Below are 19825 nucleotides of genomic sequence, written 5' to 3'. Positions count from 1 at the left end.
TTTTGACTAACGTACACATTTTTGCAAGCAATTTCTCCTAATACAATGCATTTGTCTGTTATTTTCACTAATATACTCATTTTAGGACGATTTCTCCCTAATTTATGCATTTTGTAACATTGGTTGGAGAACCAGTGCTTTTTTCTGGGGGGGATGCAGGGGGACACATACCCCTAAACATTTTGTGAATCTAAGTTCTCCACGGTGCTTTTTTTCTAAAAAAAACCAAACAAAAACGTTTATTTCAATATGAGTAGGAAAATGAGAGAACCCCTAAACTTTTTTTTTTTAAAGAAAAAAAGCACCGTGGAGAACTATGTAGCAAAATTTGGATAAGTGAAGGATGGAAGTGTTTGTGTGCATATTGTTTTGGAGAGTGCAAATTTGATAAATTCTGCTTTAAATGTAAACTGAATTTAATTTCTCTGCCCTCCCTATTCAGGAGTAAGTGCCATTGAGCTTATGTCTGGATAAACATGTTGAACATTGCCTGTTGCCATGCTTTTAATGGAAGACTTTTAAGCACATGCTCTATTTTCCTCTATTGAAATAACTTATTATTCTAGGTCTGTCCTTACCTCCAACAGCCTCTTTTGGGACTGATGCCTAAGGGAGAGAGACTACTGCAATATGTAAAAGACAAAACAATTTCCACACAAAGAGAAATTGAGATGATATCAGAGTAAGGCATGTTTTGACCTAGTTATGTGAGTGGATGGGGTACATGGATAGACAGACAGTTTTTAAAGGATGCTTGGGCACACGTTTAAGCACTCTCTTTGCACCTTTGACATACTGAAAGGTGAAGGAACAAGACAGGATCTCTCATCGCAAATGTTGTTTACAAAGCACTCATGTTTTCACTCCTCCCACCCACAACATACCCCAAGCTGACAGCATAAGCAAATAAGCAGCTTTTAACATATGCTAACGCTTGCATTGACAATGGCATTTCCTAGGTTGACCAGTTACGAAATAGAAGTAGACATCTGGGTTTTAATATTTTAGCAATTTATACAACTATGGCAATGAAACAGCACACCTGTGCTTCAGGAGAGCTGCAATAAATTACCATTTGTTTTGGGTTGCAGAAGTGTTTATATACTGGAGTGGAAGACAATACAACTAATTATCTCACGCTCCTTCAAGTGGTTGGTCTGCTGTGCAAAACACAAACAGCCCAAGTACTGTTTAACTCAGAGTAGCTGAGCCTTTCTGCCATAGATGGATCACAGTAAAGACCAAGAGAGGGTGGAAACAATGCTATTTGGACTAGCACAGGCTTTCAAGGGTCTCAGGTGGAAGCTCTTTCTAGCCCTGCCACTTGTTCAAGTGGAGTCGGCTGGGATTGAATTTGCAACATGCAAAGCTTGCGCTCTACCACCCAGCTGGGCTCCCTCCTTTTCACTGTATTCCATAGAAATTGTAGAGTTGGAAGGGACCACAAGGGACATCTAGTCCAACCCCCTGCAATGCAGGAATATTTTGTCCAATGTGGGGCTCAAACCCACATCTCTGAGATGGAGAGTTTCATGCTCTACCAACCAAGCTATCCCAGCAGATAATGTCTTCATGGCTGCAATAATGCAGTTTGGTGATGACTGGCTTGTTTAAAATGCTTTTAATATTGTTCTTTGATATAGTTGTAGCCTGCCCTTACGGTGAAGGATAAATAAATAAAGGAAAAGCCTGCATATCATGAGGTAAACGAATACCAGGAATGTGGTTTTTTGTGGCAGTTGGCTAGGCTCTGATCTATAACCTGAATTTCTTCAGTGAACACTCTTGTGGCATGTGTGAAAACCAAATTAGATGTGTCTCACTGGAAGGCACACACATTCTGTATTGCATCTCAGTGTCTGAGACAGGTGCACTATAGAGCCTCAGGCAATGCCTCTAGCCTGACTTGCCATTATTGTCCCTGATGACTGAGGTAACTGAGAGCAGGAAGGAAAAACATGCACCAGGCAGCAGCCTCCCCATCCTGGCAATGCTGCCTCTGTACTAGAGAGAGAATCTTTTTGGTCCTTTACTATTCATTTCTTTATTTATTCTCAACTCTTTTTTTGATACAGATCCAATGGCTTCTGAAGACCGTGATATCGGAATACAAAATGTCAAAAGAGAAGCATGACCCCCTGTCCATGAACATTTGTGTCCTGAAGTGACATAACCACAATGCACACATAACACCATGTTTGCAGGACTTCACTAACACCTTCAACAGATAAATGGAATGAAACAAAACTGTAGCTGCAAGCTAGAATTGTCATATTCTGAAGACCAAAAAAGAGGGCCTATTGCCAGTGCCTGTAGCGGGAGGGAGGGGACGGGGAGAAGGTGTGTGCTGGGGTGGCAGTGGCCGTTGCGGCTGGGGAAAGAGAGTCCTTCCATAACTGAGACCCATGAAGGTATCTTTACCAGACTGGCTAACTCATTGGGCCAGATTCAGTTAAGTTGTTGCGTTAGCAGAAGCCAAAACAACAACAAACCTCTGGTTACGTGAAACATATTCAATAAACACACAGATGTAACCGGCTGTACGTTTGAAAAAAATATATATACTATTTATTGTATTGAATTGTAGATTTCAACAGAAGTAGCTCATAAAGTTTAACTAAAAAAGTAGAACACCCAGTGGATCAGTTCATTCTCTAATCAGTTTATGCATAAGGTACATATATGTAAAAGTATGTATTCCACCTGTCTGTTCAACAATCCACATGAAAGGTTGTTACAGTTCCACAGAATCCTTTCACAGAGTCTAAGACCAGGATTTCTGGAATATTAGCCTTGTTTCGCCATCCTGGGCTTCATCAATAGTACAAACTCTAGGTAATACAAATAAATACAATATCATAATCTCACACATTTTTACAGCAAAAATAATATAAAAACCATCAACAACCTTACATACCATATATGATATCACAGGACAGTGGATCTTATAGCATAGTAGTAGCTGCTGTAAGTAGCAACTTTTACAGAGTAGAGTTATATGGACAAACACAATATTGATTCAAGTAACAGGTGATGGCAATCAACAGATACAAAATTAGCAGAAGCCAGCACTAATAAGTCCTGTTAGTGCAATGGGACTTTCCCCCTCTCCTCTCTCCACACTCTCCCTAAATCTGGTCAGGAGAACCTGCAGAACAGCACACATGGGGTGGGGGTGGGGGGGAAGAGGGGAGATAGTTATGTCTGGCAAGCAGGAAGGTTTGCAGTGACAGAACAACTTTCTTAGCGTGATGCTGAATCCCACCCTTAATATCTCTGAGTGGATTTCAGTATGGGGGAGGTGCAGGAGACGTTGGGGAAAAGAGGAAAACCCCCACTGTGCTAGAAGGAGTCCTTGTACTGGCTTCTGTTAGCATAATGGAATAGCTGGATCTGGGCCTCTGTTTATGCTTATGCTTTCCACTGCTGGCACATAACATTGCCTCTGCGGCTCGTTTTTGTGCCTGCTGCTAATAATTAATGTTTTGCCAATGTAGCATCATCTGAATGAGTCTTGAAGCCCTCTCTGTAGAGGTCAAGAGCATCCTAATGATCTCGCTCCTCCACCTGTGCCCTCCCCACCTTACTGTTGCCCAGCAACCTTCTCCCAATGTACCAGGAGTGCATGGTTCTGTCTGTGCTCTAGATTCTATTTTGCTCAAGGCAGGTGTACTGCATCCTCTCTGTTTACCCTGTGGGAAAGGTTTCAAAGACTGTGTGGGTCGGATTTCTTTTATTTGATAGTGGTTTTTTCGGGGGGGGGGGGAGGAACAGGAAGCGCAACAAGGCTGCTGACTTCAATGCGGGGTTATGTTGCACCATTTAGGGGAGTCTGTCTGCAAATTACTGTTGTGGAGCTAATGGAGATTTAGTCAACAGCTGACCTTCATCATCCATGCTGACAGCAGTTCACCTGCTTAGCCCCTTTGTGTCAGGCTGCTGTTAAAGGCACATAAGCAGAGCTTAGAAGTGGCGCTGGAAGTTTATCTTTATAGTTCAAGTAGCATGCCACAGAAAGTGTAATCCAGATTTAAACCAAAGTACACAGGAAGCTGCCTCATACTGAATCAGACCACTGGTCCATCCAACTGAGTTGTTGGCATCATGCCATCTTTAACCTCCCCTTTATTTCTCTTTTCTTTTCTCTTCCAAGCTAGGCCTGGGGGATAAATTCATTTCTGCTATGTCAGTGATGCTCAGAACAGGTGAGCGGACGCAGTGATGGACCTTCTTCTCAGTCAAAGGCTCCACAGATATCCAAGTCCCAAAGAAATATCTGTATGGCTTGCAGAATATGCAATATAGTCAGACAGTCGATAGTGCAGACAAGTGGGAATAACTTTTACATAGCTTCATTCTATCCTTCTGGGCTGTCTCTCCAAGGCCCAAGGCAATTTCCAACAATTAAACAATTGTAATGAGGCATGGATCCATAGTGTGCCTGTGCAGGGCTGCAGAAAACCATGGAAGGACCTTCAGTGGTAGAAACCTCATTCCTAATCCTTGTGGGTTCCAGCAATCACAAGGATTAATGGCTAGAAGAAGAAGAGTTTGGATTTGATATCCCGCTTTATCACTACCCAAAGGGGTCTCAAAGTGGCTAACATTCTCCTTTCCCTTCCTCCCCCACAACAAACACTCTGTGAGGTGAGTGGGGCTGAGAGACTTCAGAGAAGTGTGACTAGCCCAAGGTCACCCAGCAGCTGCTTGTGGAGGAGCAGAGACGCGAACCCGGTTCCCCAGATTACAAGTCTACCGCTCTTAACCACTACACCACACTGGCTCTCAATACTGGCTAACAATAACAAGTGGTTTGGCAGGGTAAGTAAACAGACGAGAGTTGTCATACACTGCCCCAAGATCAATTTAATAGATGGCATAGAATTTTTTTTAAAAAAATACATTAACCAACAAATCCAGCTTGCACAACTAAAGTTGATTTGGAGGTCTTTTGCAACAAACCTGCTTCCCTAAAAATCTGAACTTTTCACAATTAAGAAAGTGACAGGGGAAATGCATGTTGCCTCATCTCCCTGCAAACAAATTAGGATGAATGCCTAATAAACAGATATTTTGGAAGCAACCTCTGTTTGTAAAACCTGCATTGACCAGAATGTTCATTTCTACTACAAGTCTTTTTTTTAAAAAAAAATTACCAGATTTTCTGCAGAAACAGTAAATCCAGATTATGGATTTATGATAACGTCTGGATGAAGATGACCTCTTGTGGATGCTGTGCAAAACTTGAGCAGCCCACAGTAAACTGCTGTGTGGAAGCCGTGTCTAGCATTTCTTTCGCAATGTTGTAGTGTCCACCAAAAGGCAGTGGATTGCAGTGCTCACAGTCTGAGAAACATTGGAGTAGGCCCATGGAGCAAGGAGGAGGCAAGAACACAAGTGTTGTGAGAGTATCTGAGACTGGATCATGAAGGGCTTGAGGGATAAAGTTTAGCCCATTGAATAGTTCTGGACACTCGTTGGAGTCCATTTATCATTCACTGCAAAGTAAACTGAGTTTACTTCCATCTCCCCACATCTGAAAGGAGGTACATAGCACAAATTGAAGTTTCTGAAGGTTCATCCACACTTCCACTTGTCCCGTGCCTAGAAAGCACAGGTCTGAGCAATTTCTCTCTTGCCCTTCTTCTTTCCAAGGGAAAACCCACTCTTTGGTGCTAAATCAGAACAAACGTCCATCTGGAGGAAACCTTAATTGCTGCTTGCTCCAACTGAGCACTAAAGAGCGGTTATCCCTGGGGGAAATCAGAGGGACAAGAGGAAGTATGATTGAGCCCTTGGTTGTCCCAAAGCGGGGGGGGGGGGTCTAGGTCAAATGCATCATAACACATGATATTGGCATGGTGGCAGGGACATACCTGATGAGCATGTGGAAGGCATATAATAAGGATAGGAGGTGGGAACAATGGTAGAATTCTAGCCTCTGCCCATCAATTCTCTAGCAATTCCAGTATATGATAAGGACTTGTAAAATGATGATAACACTTGCTGATAGCAGAGAGTTCTAAGATTCCAGCTATTAATAGACACAGGGGCTTTCTTTATTTCAGGTTTGTGGTGACTCAGTGATTGTCCCATCTGATGGCTGTTCATCCGCTTAAGGAAATTATGTGGTGGCCCCAGTCCAGTTGCTCTTGGACACAAATAATCACAAATAACAGATGTCACTTTGGACCCTCTTATTCTGGGGTCAGCAAACTTTTTCAGCAGGGGGCCGGTTCATTGTCCCTCAGACCTTGTGGGGGGCCAGACTATATTTTTTGGAGGGAAATGAACGAATTCCTATGCCCCACAAATAACCCAGAGATGCGTTTTAAATAAAAGGACATAGTCTACTCATGTAAAAACACACTGATTCCCAGACCGTCCATGGGCTGGATTTAGAAGTTGATTGGGCTGGATCCGGCCCCTGGGCCTTAGTTTGCCTACCCATACTCTTATTGGTACTCAGTGCAGAGGCCATTGGACTAGTAAACATGAAAATCTTGGAACTGGGGAAGTTGGAGTGTGCCCAGACTGGTGGCTTTTCTGCTACAAAACATACACACAAACACACATGTAAATAGAAGATTTGTGAGGCTTCACATGGCCTATCTCTGTTTCTACTTCGGCAGGGGTAGACTTTGGTAATATTGCACTCTGAGCGAGGACAAAATCCCCCTCCCCTGTTCTTATTTTCACAATAATTAATTTTGGTACAGTTGCTTTTTAAATGGATCTTCTTCATATTATTATTATTTTGCGCCCCCTCGGCTTGGTGATTGATGTGGGGGAATTGCCTACACTGCCTTAAATCCGGCACTGGCTCCAGTTCCCATTTCTTTGCCCCAACATTAAAGAGTTTTCACCCAGAAATCTCCTGCTGCCATTTCTTGGTCACTCCTCTTGAAAATAGAAGAAACATTTTTAAGGGTAGATTTCTACCATGCACTTATTTCAAGGAGTTGCAGGAGCACAGCACATGGCTTGGTTCCTTTTGGAATAAGGTCACTGGAGGCTAAACACTGTCACTTTCCTTTAGCAGGAACTGAACCTGCCTTCTTACAATTCCAGGAAATTCAAAGACAGAGCATCCTCAACCTCTGCCTGCAGACTTCTAGCAAGGGAGAGCCCAAGTTCTAGGTAACTGGTCCTTTGCAGAACTGCTCTCACTGTTAATAAATAATCTTCTCATATTCCACAGAAATCTCCCCTCCTTTAACTTAAGTCTGATAGCAGAGCATATGACAGCAGAGTAAAACCCCCATCTTTGCCCTTTTCTATAACAGTGTTCAAACATTACCTTCAACAAGTGTACAGTCTGGGCACCTGTATACACAAATAGCTGAGGTATACTCTCATCCGGTTTTTCACATATAACGGTCCTCCTGCCTTAGAGCTGCCACTGGAGCCAATCACCGCACTGCCGCTTCCAGAAACAGATGCAGGAAGAAGCCGCAAATCCATTCCAGATCCATCCCAGCCTTTTTATTCTGCCTGCATCTCTCTCCTGGCTTCCCTTGCTCCACAGGTTTTTGAAACATTAAGGGGTGTGTGCGCACACCCCCTACAGGTGAGACTAAATTGCCTTCCACATGTGGATGGCAGGAATCTGTAGTGCCAATCCTCAAAAAAAGAGCTGAGCTACCTTTGTGACCTCCTGCAGTTTCTGAAGAAGGCTGCACTGACCTTGTGCATACTGCTCCCCTTCCATCTTCTGCCACTCACGAAACGTACTTTAAATGCAAAGCCCTGTGAAGGGGCTTCTTTCTAGCATACAGGGACAAAGCCCCACACCACACTTAAAAGGTGGAAGGTGGCGCCTGTTCTTGTTGACAGATCTCACAGTGTTAAATTGGGGATCACGGTCTTGGAACCCTCCAGGCTTGTTTTAGTTTGACTCATTAATCTAACTGAAGCTTTGCTTGACTCAGATAATGCAAGGATTAACTGGACAGCAAAACAAACAGAAGCCTGAATAACTGCCCAGGTTATCGCCTCTTCCCTTCTACCAATAAAATTCAAGAGAAGATTAATAAAGGGGGATACTAAATCTTTCTCTCGCTCTCTGTCTGACGGCTTTATCGCTAAAATTCCTTGCAGGATTTCATTGTCAAGAATATTGATCAGACGGTCACAAAATACATAGAAAAAGGAGCACAAATTATTATCCCAGGCCTGATCACCTACCTACTGTTGTCATTAAACAACAACACCCTGATATTTTTAAATATTTCCATTTAGATAAACTTGTGAAAAGTCTAAAGATAATACTTAAAACAAGGTGGAAGCAATGAAGAATTATTCTTGGAAGCCATACAAGGCAAGGTTTGGGTTGTGTGTGTGTGTTTTGTCTTATTAAAGTCAAGCCTTACGTTCTCCAGGAGATAAATTACAGTGGCAGGATCAATCTTAATTTTTCCAGATGATACTGATGGTGGGGTTTTATGTGCAATAAAGGCAATATTTAAAAACAACGGGTGTTAGATGCACAACTGGTTTTAGGGTGGCCAGATGCAAAAGAGAACAGGGATCTGGTTCCACACCTGCTTAAAATCCTTCTTCTACACATCTAGAGCTGCATCCTCTCTTGCATCTGGCTACCCTGCTGGCAGGTCCATATTTCACATAGTTCAGGCTGCAAACCTGTGCATATGTTCACAGGGAGTAAGACCTCCGAGTCTTATGCCCAAAGAAACCGTGCATATCACTGTGTTGCATGTTGCTGATTTCTTTTACTGTCTTCCTTAGGCTATGTAAACCACTTTTCCTTTCTGACATGAAAGTAATAAATGAAAAAGGAAAGTAAAACAGCAACGCCACCAAACCATGTCAAACAGTGTCAAACGGCATGGTGCAAACCACACTAAGGCTCTGTGTATCTGGGCACGCAGCCAGGGGGCAAAGTTCAGCACTGCCGTCTCCCAGACCGGCTGCTTTCTCCTGGTTGCTCCCTCTTGCCACTGCTGCCAGGACTGGCTGCTTTAAAGCCTCGAGTGAAAGGGAAAGAAAGAGATTGCATTTGCCGGTGCTATAGAGCTGCAGTGGCAAATAAAAGAGCAGGACAGGGATGGTGACCTTATGGTCCTCCAGATGTTGCTGGACTGCAGTTCCCATTATGCCTCACTACTGCCCGTGTTGACTGCAGCTGATGGGAGATGTAGTCCAACGGCATCTGCAGGCCCACAGACTTCCCCATCCCTGCAATAAAATAAAGGCTATGAGTGATGTAGAAGATTATATCCCCCACCCACCAACTGGACTGGCAGCTGAAGCTGACTTTATAGCACCAAGAAGATGGTTTATTCCAGCAAACCTGAAGGTACCTGGCTAATTTATAGCAATGGTTCTCAAAGGGGTGGTACTGCCCTCTGGGGTTACCCAGGGGGGCATTAAAAGACATGCGGATAGCAGAGGGATGCTGGTAGTCTAAACAAGCTGGTATTGCTGGATCAAACTCATCATTTTTGTTGAATGAATTAAGCTAAACAGTTTTAATTGGATTTTGAATAAATGCTGATTCAATTGTTATTGTTTTGAATTTCATTGAGTTATTAGCTTCCTTAGTGGGATAGGCAGACTGCTATTTTGAACAATGTTTTTTTATCAAGTAGGGCAGCGCGCTCTGGGGATGAGTTTATGGAAACCGGAGAGTGGGTGTTCAGAGGGTGCAAGACAGCCTGTGCGCCTGAGGCAGGTGCCTCCCTCTACCTAATGGTAGGAATGTCCCTGCATCTCTCTCAACATCCTTTGTACTGACTGGCAGCAGCTTTGCAAGGTTCCATAGAGGTGTCTTCTCCAGGCCCCATCTTGCAATGCCAGGGATAAACCTGGGATCGTATGCATGCAATGCTTGTCCTCTGTCACTGAGCTATGACACTTCCCCTTAGTGGCACTCGGAGAGGAGGAAGAACCCAGGCTAACATACCAGGGTGGGAAGGAATGCTCCCTGTGAGGTTATTCACAAGCTGATGTATACTGGACCAAGGGCTTATGGTTTGTAAATAGCTCAGTTTCGCTGAGAACTGTTCCTGGGTGTTTCTTTGATTGACAAATTTGCTCAAAGGCCTCCCAATAAATTTTGGAGATTGACCCGAGAATTCATTATTGTTGACTCTTCCCACCTGGCTCACAATATAACATAAGAGGAAACGTACTGGGGAAGTCAATGGCCTGTCGTTGCTGATGAGGCTGGGAAAGTTCAGTGCGTCAAGCTAATCCCTCTGAGCAATTGCACCTGATTGTCTGTTCCTGGGATCCTGTGCACTCAAGGGCAGGATGAGGCAAAGGCCTGCAGTTGCTTCAGTTTGGATTGAACTGGATGGTGCTGCACAGGGTCGATCCCTGCCCAATATTTTATAGGCGACATTTCAAGATCCACTTGAAGGTTCATATCCTGCTACTAATATTAATTTCAGTCGCTTTGGCTTCTTATGCTAATCCTATGCACACTTCCTACCAATTAAATCCCATTGAAAGGGGACAAAGTGGTGAGATTGGCTTCTCTATGGAGGCATGGACAGTTGATTGGGCCCTATGTTTCCCCAGCTGGTATGATTCAGTAAGCTGCACGTCCCATCCTTAGGGCTGAGTTGATTATCACAGCTATGGCTCAGTAGTCTTGTATTTTGGGTAATCTGTTCCAGCTCTTAGATCCCACATGAACCATGTATTTTATTTATTTTGAGCTTTCGTATACTGTTTTCTGTTGCAAGTGCTTGTGAAGCAAATAATATCATGTAACTCTGTTTACTTCTTTTGGAACTTCCTCCCACCCCAAAGCAAATGTGTGGACTCCCCCAGTCTAGATCAGAGCCTCAGAGAAAACCTGAAGGTTAAAGACTCCCTACTCCCCACTCCAGGGTCCTGATAGGGATCAGAGGGCCACATACTAGCAATTTGTGGAAGGAAAAGCTTGCACCAAGGGTAGTTCCTCCCTTGCTTCCAAATTATGCTATATGCAGCTGTGATGAATATCTTCTCATACAGGTGACTTGTGCTTTTATTGCCCTTATCTTGGCTCAAATTGTTACTGCATAAATGCTATTGCTTTCTCATAGTATTTTAGTACTTCTACTTCTGGTACCAGCTGAAATCAGGAAGTGCCAAAGTTGGTGGAAATACATAAATCCTTTCCCCGTTTATTTAAAATAATTTATATCCTGCTGTTCCTACATAAGGAGAGCAGACATTAAAAAGTGTACATTAAAAAGTGTAAAGCAATATGGGCAAACAAAAATGAAGCCCACGGTTGTCAAAATATCTAGGAGCGCCATGGGTGTCTGCAGAATTGCGGGGGGGGGGGAGATCTAGGGATTTATCCATACTTACCTTTTGCCACACTTTTTCCAGGCACAGGTTCAAGCATTGTTGTTGTTGCTGTTGTTTGTCCCGGAGCTTTCCTCATGAAAATCTGCTCTTTGGTGCTCAGTTGGAGCAAACATCAATTTGAGTTTTCTACAGATTGTTCTTTGCTCCAATTGAGCTTCAAAGAGCGGGGTTTCAGGGGGAAAGCTCTGAGGCCTCAATACGAGACCTTCAGATGAGACCAATATGAGACCTTCAGACCGCTTTCTGAATCTGGTTTGTTTTCTGACCTATTCTAGCAGTGTTTATTCCCAGAGCACAACCTCACTTTTTCTTGCAAGTGGTGTTCAGGCACACACAAGGAAGTAAACAAAAGGGACTCAGGGGGGCTTTGACTCCATTAAAAAAAAGGAAAGGAAAAATGCAGAGTTTGCCAAATGGAAAAGGACGAGGGAAGGAAACTATTGGCGGACATTCAACGGGAAAGTCACAAACAACAGAGACACACCAAAAGCAAACTTGGAGAGTAAGCCTAGGAAATATTTTCAGCAAAGACTCCTTATACTGCCAATAGTGCAATTTCTCTTTAAGCAATATTTCAGCAGTGCACTGATATGCACAACCATGGAATATTAGTAAAGATGTCTCCGCTAGCAATATTATTCTGATATGTAAATGCAAACCTTTCTACGGGTGGTTGCCATTGCTAACTTTGCTGGCTTAGTGCCACAGATGCCACAGTGTTGATGTTGTTAAAGAATGGTTGTGAACACAAGGCTGGCTGAAAACACTTTGATGCCTGAGGCAGAAAATCTAAATGTTACTGCCAACCCACAAAATATATAATCTGAATCAACTGACAGGCATTCATGGCTGAACAGGGAATGGGAACATGAGTAGATGGCATGAAGCCATACTGGCCCTGCCTGCTCCACCCCTGTCCGCACCTTGTTGAACCTGATAACACAGAGTTACTGATCACAGAAAGGCTCAATGTGTGAAATGTAAAGATGCTTCTGGCATGGTCAGGGCTGTTGGGTTGGGGGGCTGGCACATGCAGCCCTCCTTCTCCTCCACTGACTGAAAATTGTATCACTTAAAGAGCTCTGATTGGCTGCCCTTCAGGTAAATAACAGGCCTCCAAAATAAATAAATGATGCTCAGATGCGGCAACACTGGGAAAGGTGGTGTTTTATAATCCCTCGAATTCCACATATCACTGATTTTCTAAACGGCAGGCATCTAAAGGCGCTAACCCCTCATATCCTGGCTCCTTTTCAGGACCGATGAAGGGCAGCTTTAATATGCTCCTTGTGAATTTCACTCCATCGCAACAAGAGCCCAGCTCCCACTGGAACAATAGCTGGGGAGAGAGAACGGGCATCAGAAGTTCCAAACTACAAACAGGAAACACTCTACATGTCTTCAAAGCATTTATAAACACTGGAAGTTGAGCAGAACTGAGGAGAGCAACTGTGCCAGACCAATTGCGCTTGTCCAAAAGCTGCATATGCCGTTACCGGAGAAGAAATTTGTGAGGCACAGTCATCATTTATCCTGTTTTTGTACAAAGGCAGGCACATGAGCCAAAAAGAAAGCTTTGCCTGACACGGCAATCTTAATTTTCAAAAGCCTTACTTGTTCACCGAAAGTAGAGTTGGGCCTCTGCCGGAGAGCAAGCGATAAAGAGGGGGCTTAAAGTATCCTGTTACTGTTGTGTCTTTTTAATGATGTGGGTTTTTTTGTTTTACATTTTATTGTACATTGCCTTGGGTTCCTCTGGCAGTAAGTGTGATATAGAAATGCAACAAATAAACAAAAAGTGTGGGGACTCTAAATCCACTGATGTGAACTTGCCCTCTCAGGCTAAATATCTTCTTTTCTTGCCCTGTTGTTCAAATGAGACAGCACAATTATATTTACATTATTAGATTCTGCCGCCCTCCAGGCAGGGGGCTTGTAGGTGGATGTTTAATATCGTAAGCAGGTTGTTCAGATATCACAAAATGATTTTTTAAAAAGGATTTCCACTGGAAAGGGTATAGCATTAAATGAGGGAAAAACACAGGCTGGCATTTTGATGCCAATGATTTTTTATGGATAATAATAATAATAATAATAATAATAATAATAATAATAATGTGCACAAGGAGTGCCCAACAATAAACATCTGAGCTTAAGCACCTCCAACCTCCCACATTCATGTTATACAAGTTTATGGCCAAGAAAGCAATTCCATTCAAAATTTCAGAATGTACATGACACAATTTGCTTTCTGAAAATCCCAAATGATTCTATTAGAAAAGTACCTAAATCAGATTTGCCCACCTGCTACTCTCTGCCGTATGGTAACTCAGCTTTGATATTTCAAGACTGTTCATCTAGGCAGGCCTGTGAATCGTTAATAGCAGGGGTCTGCAACCTGCAGCCCACAGGCCACAAGCGACCCACAGGGGTCGTTTAAACGGCCCCCGAGCCGCCCCCAAACCAAGCCGCCCGCTCAGTGAGTCCCCATGCACTGTGCTAAACCGACACAGCGCGGAGTGGGGACTCACTTCTGCAGCGCCAGAAATCCACGGGAGTGAACTGGCCCAGGTGAGGTAAACCTTGCCGTCCCCTGGTTAATAGTATGTGCATGCAAAGGGAAATTTGGAAGCTTCCTGTTAAATCAAAGCGCTTTGGCATGGAAGTCTGACCCACCGATTTCAGCAGAAGTTATTTCTGTGTGATTTGCATTGTGGCAAAGTACAAATGAACTGGTTCACATCAGCCTTCCCCAACCTGGTAGCCTCTAAATATTTTGGACCACAACTCTCATCTAGCATGTCTGACTGACCAGGGCTGATGGGAATTGTAGTCCTAAACACCTGGAGGGCACTGGGTTGGGGAAGGTTCATTCAAGCAACTTGCAGATTTGTACTAGAGCTCTGATGTTTGTCCCCTGGATTTCCCCTGCTTCTTTGTTAGTTGCAGATACATTAAAAACAACAACCTCACTAATTAGAGAAGGGGGGGAAACCTTTGTTATTGTCTCTGAGCTTCTGTAGCATAAAGTTCCAGGATTCTTTTATTCCCAGCTGCTGGATTCAGAAAGCTTTTCCTTTTCAAACTTCCTGTTCACACAGGGCTGGGGTGGGAAGTGGGAGAGGGAGGGTAAGGCACTGAAGGAAAAAGGATTAACTGTTTCTTTCCTCTGACCTCTGGAAAGATCTCTCTGTGAAAGTGGCAGCATGTATCTCTAGGAATTATAAATGATGTGACACAAAAAAAGGGGCAGGAAGTAACAGTCTTGACAATATGACACTCAAAAACACGCATACCCAGACATTGTTATAATGTTAGAATCTTAGCCTATACAGAGTGGAACTTCCAGACTCCAAATTTGGATAAACTCTCAAAGATACCGGTAATTAAAAAAAGCAAAATATATTGGGAAAGTGGCTCACATGTGGCAGCAAAACATATTTTTATTATTATTTAAAACATTTATACACCATCAAAACCCTAAGCACATTTTGCATATTGGCATTCTCTAATGTAATGGCAAAATCTGCTTCAGCTAGAACATGCAGTTGCTTAAGAACTAAGCAATCCTTCGAAAAATAATCTTTATTTTTGCATTTTCAGGAGTATTGCAAAAGTACAAGCATGTAACAAAAATGGCTGCTTGGGGCCAATGTCACCCTAGTTGTGAGTGCTAGAGACTTCTGGTCATGTGAGGGAGTGGGAAGGAGGAAGACATGTTTTCCACAGATTTATCCCCTCCAGTTACAGCATTCTGTCCTACCTTGGATGCCATTTTGGATGGTCCTCTAACCCTCAGGGGCAGCTTTTCAGGGGCTCAAGGGGCTGTAGCAGGAAGGAGATGGGGAATTCCCATTCCACAAGCAGAACTCTGTCCACACGTCTTAGAATCTAAGCTTATATAATATTTATTTTCTTTATTCATTTCATAAAATTCATACACTGTTCGATTGTTAAAAAAAAAAAAAAGCCAAGCAAACTCAAAGCGACATCATGGGAGGGGGGTTTCCAGTGATTCCTCACTTGCCCTTGGAAGCCTTATAAGAAGCTGCTGCAGGACATGTGCTGTGAGCAACATCATGGAGTGTTTCTAGGACTAAGGTGAAGCTGTGAAGCTCCCTTGCTGATTTTGCTATTGGAGGCTGCATGTTGTTTAAGGAACCTTGTTATATTTATATTGGAATGTGGTTAGATATTCATAGAATCATAGAATTGTAGAATTTTAGAGTTGGAGGGTCAGCCCCCAGCAATACAGGAATCTTTTGCCCAGTGTGGGGTTCAAACCCACCACTCTGATATTAAGAGTTTCATTCTCTATCACAGGCATACAGTGTGGGGTTCGAACCCACCACTCTGATATTAAGAGTTTCATTCTCTATCACAGGCATACAGTGTGGGGTTCGAACCCACCACTCTGATATTAAGAGTTTCATTCTCTATCACAGGCATAGGCAAACTCGGCCTTCCAGATGTTTTGGGACTATAACCCCCACAATCCCTGACCACTGGTCCTGTTAGCTAGGGATGATGGGAGTTGTAGTCCCAAAACATCTGGAAGGCTGAGTTTGCCTATGCCTGCTCTACTAGCTGAGCCAGGTCATTGAATTTGCTATTGTTTTGCTCTGTTATAGTGATTTTTTTTTGGGTAGTGTTTGTTTGAAATGCACCCATTTCTTTTGCTGTAAGCCGCTTTGAGCATGCTTTGGTTTTTTGGGTAGAAACATGGCATACAAATTTAATGAATGAATTTAAATAACTAATAATAATAATAATGCATTATCAAAGGATCTAGGTGCTATTAAAGGATAACATTGAGAAGGCCCTGATACAATCTAGAATAGGAGTTGTGGATTTTTTTAGTAGATTCTAATTACTAGAACCTCAAGGTCTACCAACAAAAGACAAAACAGCAGCTTAGGGTTGAAGGAAGTAGTACGTATATTTAAGGAGCATGCTGCCTATGAGCACATGATTGAGACCAAGCATTTGTTTTCATTATCAGAAGCTGAGCTTGCAGTTCTTTCAGGCAAAAACCCACTCCTGGTTTTCCCCAAACCTTTCGTCATTTCAGCAACTTACTTTCCATGAGGAATTGGCCCTTTTTTATGGTTAAAACAACTGAGAGTCAGAAACCCTTGCAGATCTCCTGCAAATCACCCAGCAATTCAGCATTAGATCCTGACATATCTTCTGCCCACTCCTGAGCTAGCATGTGGAAAGTGATCTATCAGCAATGTCACCTTTGCTTGTCACTTTGAATAACCTCAAAGGGCACATGATAGTGGTGTAGCTGCTCACCTGTTCCTTCCAGGAATCTAGTCTAGTGCACAGAAAGACACCAGCAAGGTGATTCTAGCTTCTCTAAGGCTGCACATGCAACATACCAAATTAGAGTTGGATTAATGTTTACCAGTAAACAGAGTCATAGTTCACTACAAACACAGAAGTCAGCCTCAGAGTTTCATGCACCTCCTGGGAACAGCATGAAACAAAACAAGACCTTAGTACAGTTCACCACTCTAATTGCATTGTTGAGGGAACTTGAAGGCTGGGAAGTGTGTAAAGGAAGGACTAGAGTTACGATAACCTTTAAAAGCAAAAGCGAGAGATGTGTTTTTTTTTAAGCCAGGTTTTTCAGCAAGTGTAACTTGTACACTTCCTCCTCCTCATTCAGCCCTCTTCTTCTTTCCATTAGTGGAGTAGAAGAGGGGAAACACAGGGGAGCCAGTGTGGTGTAGTGGTTAAGAGCTGTAGTCTCGTAATCTGGTGAACCGGGTTTGCTTCCCCGCTCCTCCACATGCAGCTGCTGGATGACCTTGGGCTAGTCACACTTCTTGAAGTCTCTCAGCCCCACTCACCTCACAGAGTGTTTGTTGTGGGGGAGGAAGGGAAAGGGGAATGTTAGCTGCTTTGAGACTCCTCAAAGCGGGATATCAAATCCAAACTCTTCTTCTTCTTCTCCTCCAGGACCTGTGGATTATGCCCATCCACACACCCCACCCAAAACAGACGTGATTATGTCATCTTCCGAGGGTCTCGATGGTCTGGCAAGCAGATGAGGTGACAATTGGGTTTTCAAGTTTGTTTGCAAGAGTTTAGCACAGCGGAATCCAGAGAATGAGGGAAAGAAATGATCTTTGATGGGAATGATTCCCATATTTCATAGTAGCAATTTAAATGGTGACGCTTCCTTGCAATCTCTGATGAAGAGGAAAGGTTGCATTTATCAGTTGTCTGAAGGCTCCAGGTGTTTTACAGACAGATGCTGTGCAATCAGAAGCCAACATGACAAAGTTCATTGGAGCTTCCTGCCTTGTGTGATGGGTAGGTGTCATTTGTCACAAGCAGTGTCCCCAGCAGCCACTGTCCAAAAGGTGTCTGTGACTTTTGCATAACCATATTTGTCCCTGTGCTTACTACTAGCGGTTGCAGGACAAATAGCAGGATGGGAGAAAATACTGTATTTACTCTGGAACAAAATATTGTGGCTTGGAGGCAAATGAAGTGTAATATTTCTAGACCTTGGTTCAGGTAGTTAGCTGTGTTGGTCTGATGCAGTCGAAATAAATTAAAAAATTGCCCAGTAGCACCTTAGAGACCAACTAAGTTTGTTCTGTGTATTTGAAGAAGTGTGCATGCACACGCAAGCTTATACCCAGAACAAACTTAGTTGGTCTCTAAAGTGCTACTGGACAATTTTTTTAATTTTTTAAAATATTATTTCTAGACCTCCTTAGTTCTAGCTCCCCACTTAGGCAGATCCCTTAATGGCAACTTTATTTTCTTTTTTGCAGTAGATGAAACTTCTTTATTTGCCCAGGTATTTTAATGCTGAATCTTAAAGATCTTGCCTGCAATGCTGCCACTCTTTATGCTGATTGACCACTCTGCTTTGTGTTTTGTAAACTCTTATTGATTATTCTGGTTTTACATAAGCTGCTCTGCGAGCCTTATCAGTGGAACAAGACGGCAAAAATATATCAAATACAAACAAACAAACAAACAAACACCTCTGCAACAAACTACAGTGGTACCTCGGTCTATAAACAGTCCTGTTAACGAACTATTTGGGTTACGAACTCCACAAAACCAGAAGTATTGTTCCGGTTAGCGAACTTTACCTCGGTCAACAAACGGTGGAAGGGCAGCGGCGGTGGGAGGCCTTATTAGGGAAAGCACGCCTCAGTTTAAGAATGGCTTCGGTGTAAGTATGGAATTAAGTTCGTAAACCGAGGTACCACGGTAAATTGAATACAGCAGTATGGATTTTCTGCAACAAGCACATCATGGCTTTTAACTAAGCATTTATGGTGCTAGTTTGCACATACTCTGAAACTGCCAATAGTAACTCCTGTAAAACCTGCCTGTTTAGGTTGGTCTTTGTTTAGTGGTTTAAGAACATTGTATGTAAGCTCAGTCCTTTCCTCTAAAGAGCCAGGGGACTTTGCCCCCACTTCCTGTACCACAAACTTCACCCCCCATTCCACCCTTTCTGAGCTTCACCTTAATTTGGCCTCATCTTGCCTGACACTGCCTGGAACACACATCATATTAGAGCTGGTATAGCTCAGTTGGTAGAGCATGAGACTCTTAATCTCAGGGTCATGGGTTTGAGCCTGGCGTTGGGTGAAAGATGCTTGCATTGCAGGGAATTGGACTAGATGACTCTTGTGGTCCCTTCCAACTCTACAATTCTATGAAAATAAACTATGGTGAACAGTGTGCAGATTAAGGTAGGTAGTGTATCTGAAGAAGTGTGCATGCACGGAAGCTTATTCCAAGAACAAACTTAGTTGGTCTCTAAGGTGCTACTGGATATATATACATATATATATATGTATGTGTGTATATATATATATATATATATATATATATATATATATATATATATTATATATAGTGTGCAGATTAGGAATGGACAAATCTGTCAGTTTTTGTTCTCCAAGTTTCTATTCCCCCCAATTTTAAATTTAGTTCTCCACATTTCCATTTTTTTGAATTCTGATAAAAATTCAACAGTATTTTAGTGTGAATTTTCCAGATAAAGACCTTTTGCATGCAGTTTTGAATAATATACACATTTTTTTCCAAGTAATCTTTTATAATACATTGCACTTTTGTACATTATTTTCAAAAACAATGCATTTTGTTTGGTTGGAGAACTGCATCGCAAAATTCGGAGACGTGTGAATTTTAATGGATAACTGTGTTCTGGTTCGTGTCTTGGTTTGAGAAGTGTGAATTAGGTAGTTTCTCATTAAAATGTAAACAAAATTAATTATTTCCTCCAACCTCAGTATGCATGCATACTGCTCCAAAGTTACCATGGTGCTCCTCCCCTGCTCCTGCTGCGCTGTGGATAAAACCAGCCAGAATCTAACTTGCTGTGCTGTTTGTTTCCTCCAAACAAACCACGAGCAGTTACCAAGGTTTCTTCTTGGCTTGCTATATGTGGTATGTTTGGAGGAAGCAAACTACAGGACTGGGCTCAGACGAC

The sequence above is a fragment of the Podarcis pityusensis genome (assembly GCF_964106645.2).
Source record: "Podarcis pityusensis genome assembly, chromosome: 1".
Lineage (NCBI taxonomy): Eukaryota > Metazoa > Chordata > Lepidosauria > Squamata > Lacertidae > Podarcis > Podarcis pityusensis.
This window is presented reverse-complemented; position numbering follows the sequence as displayed.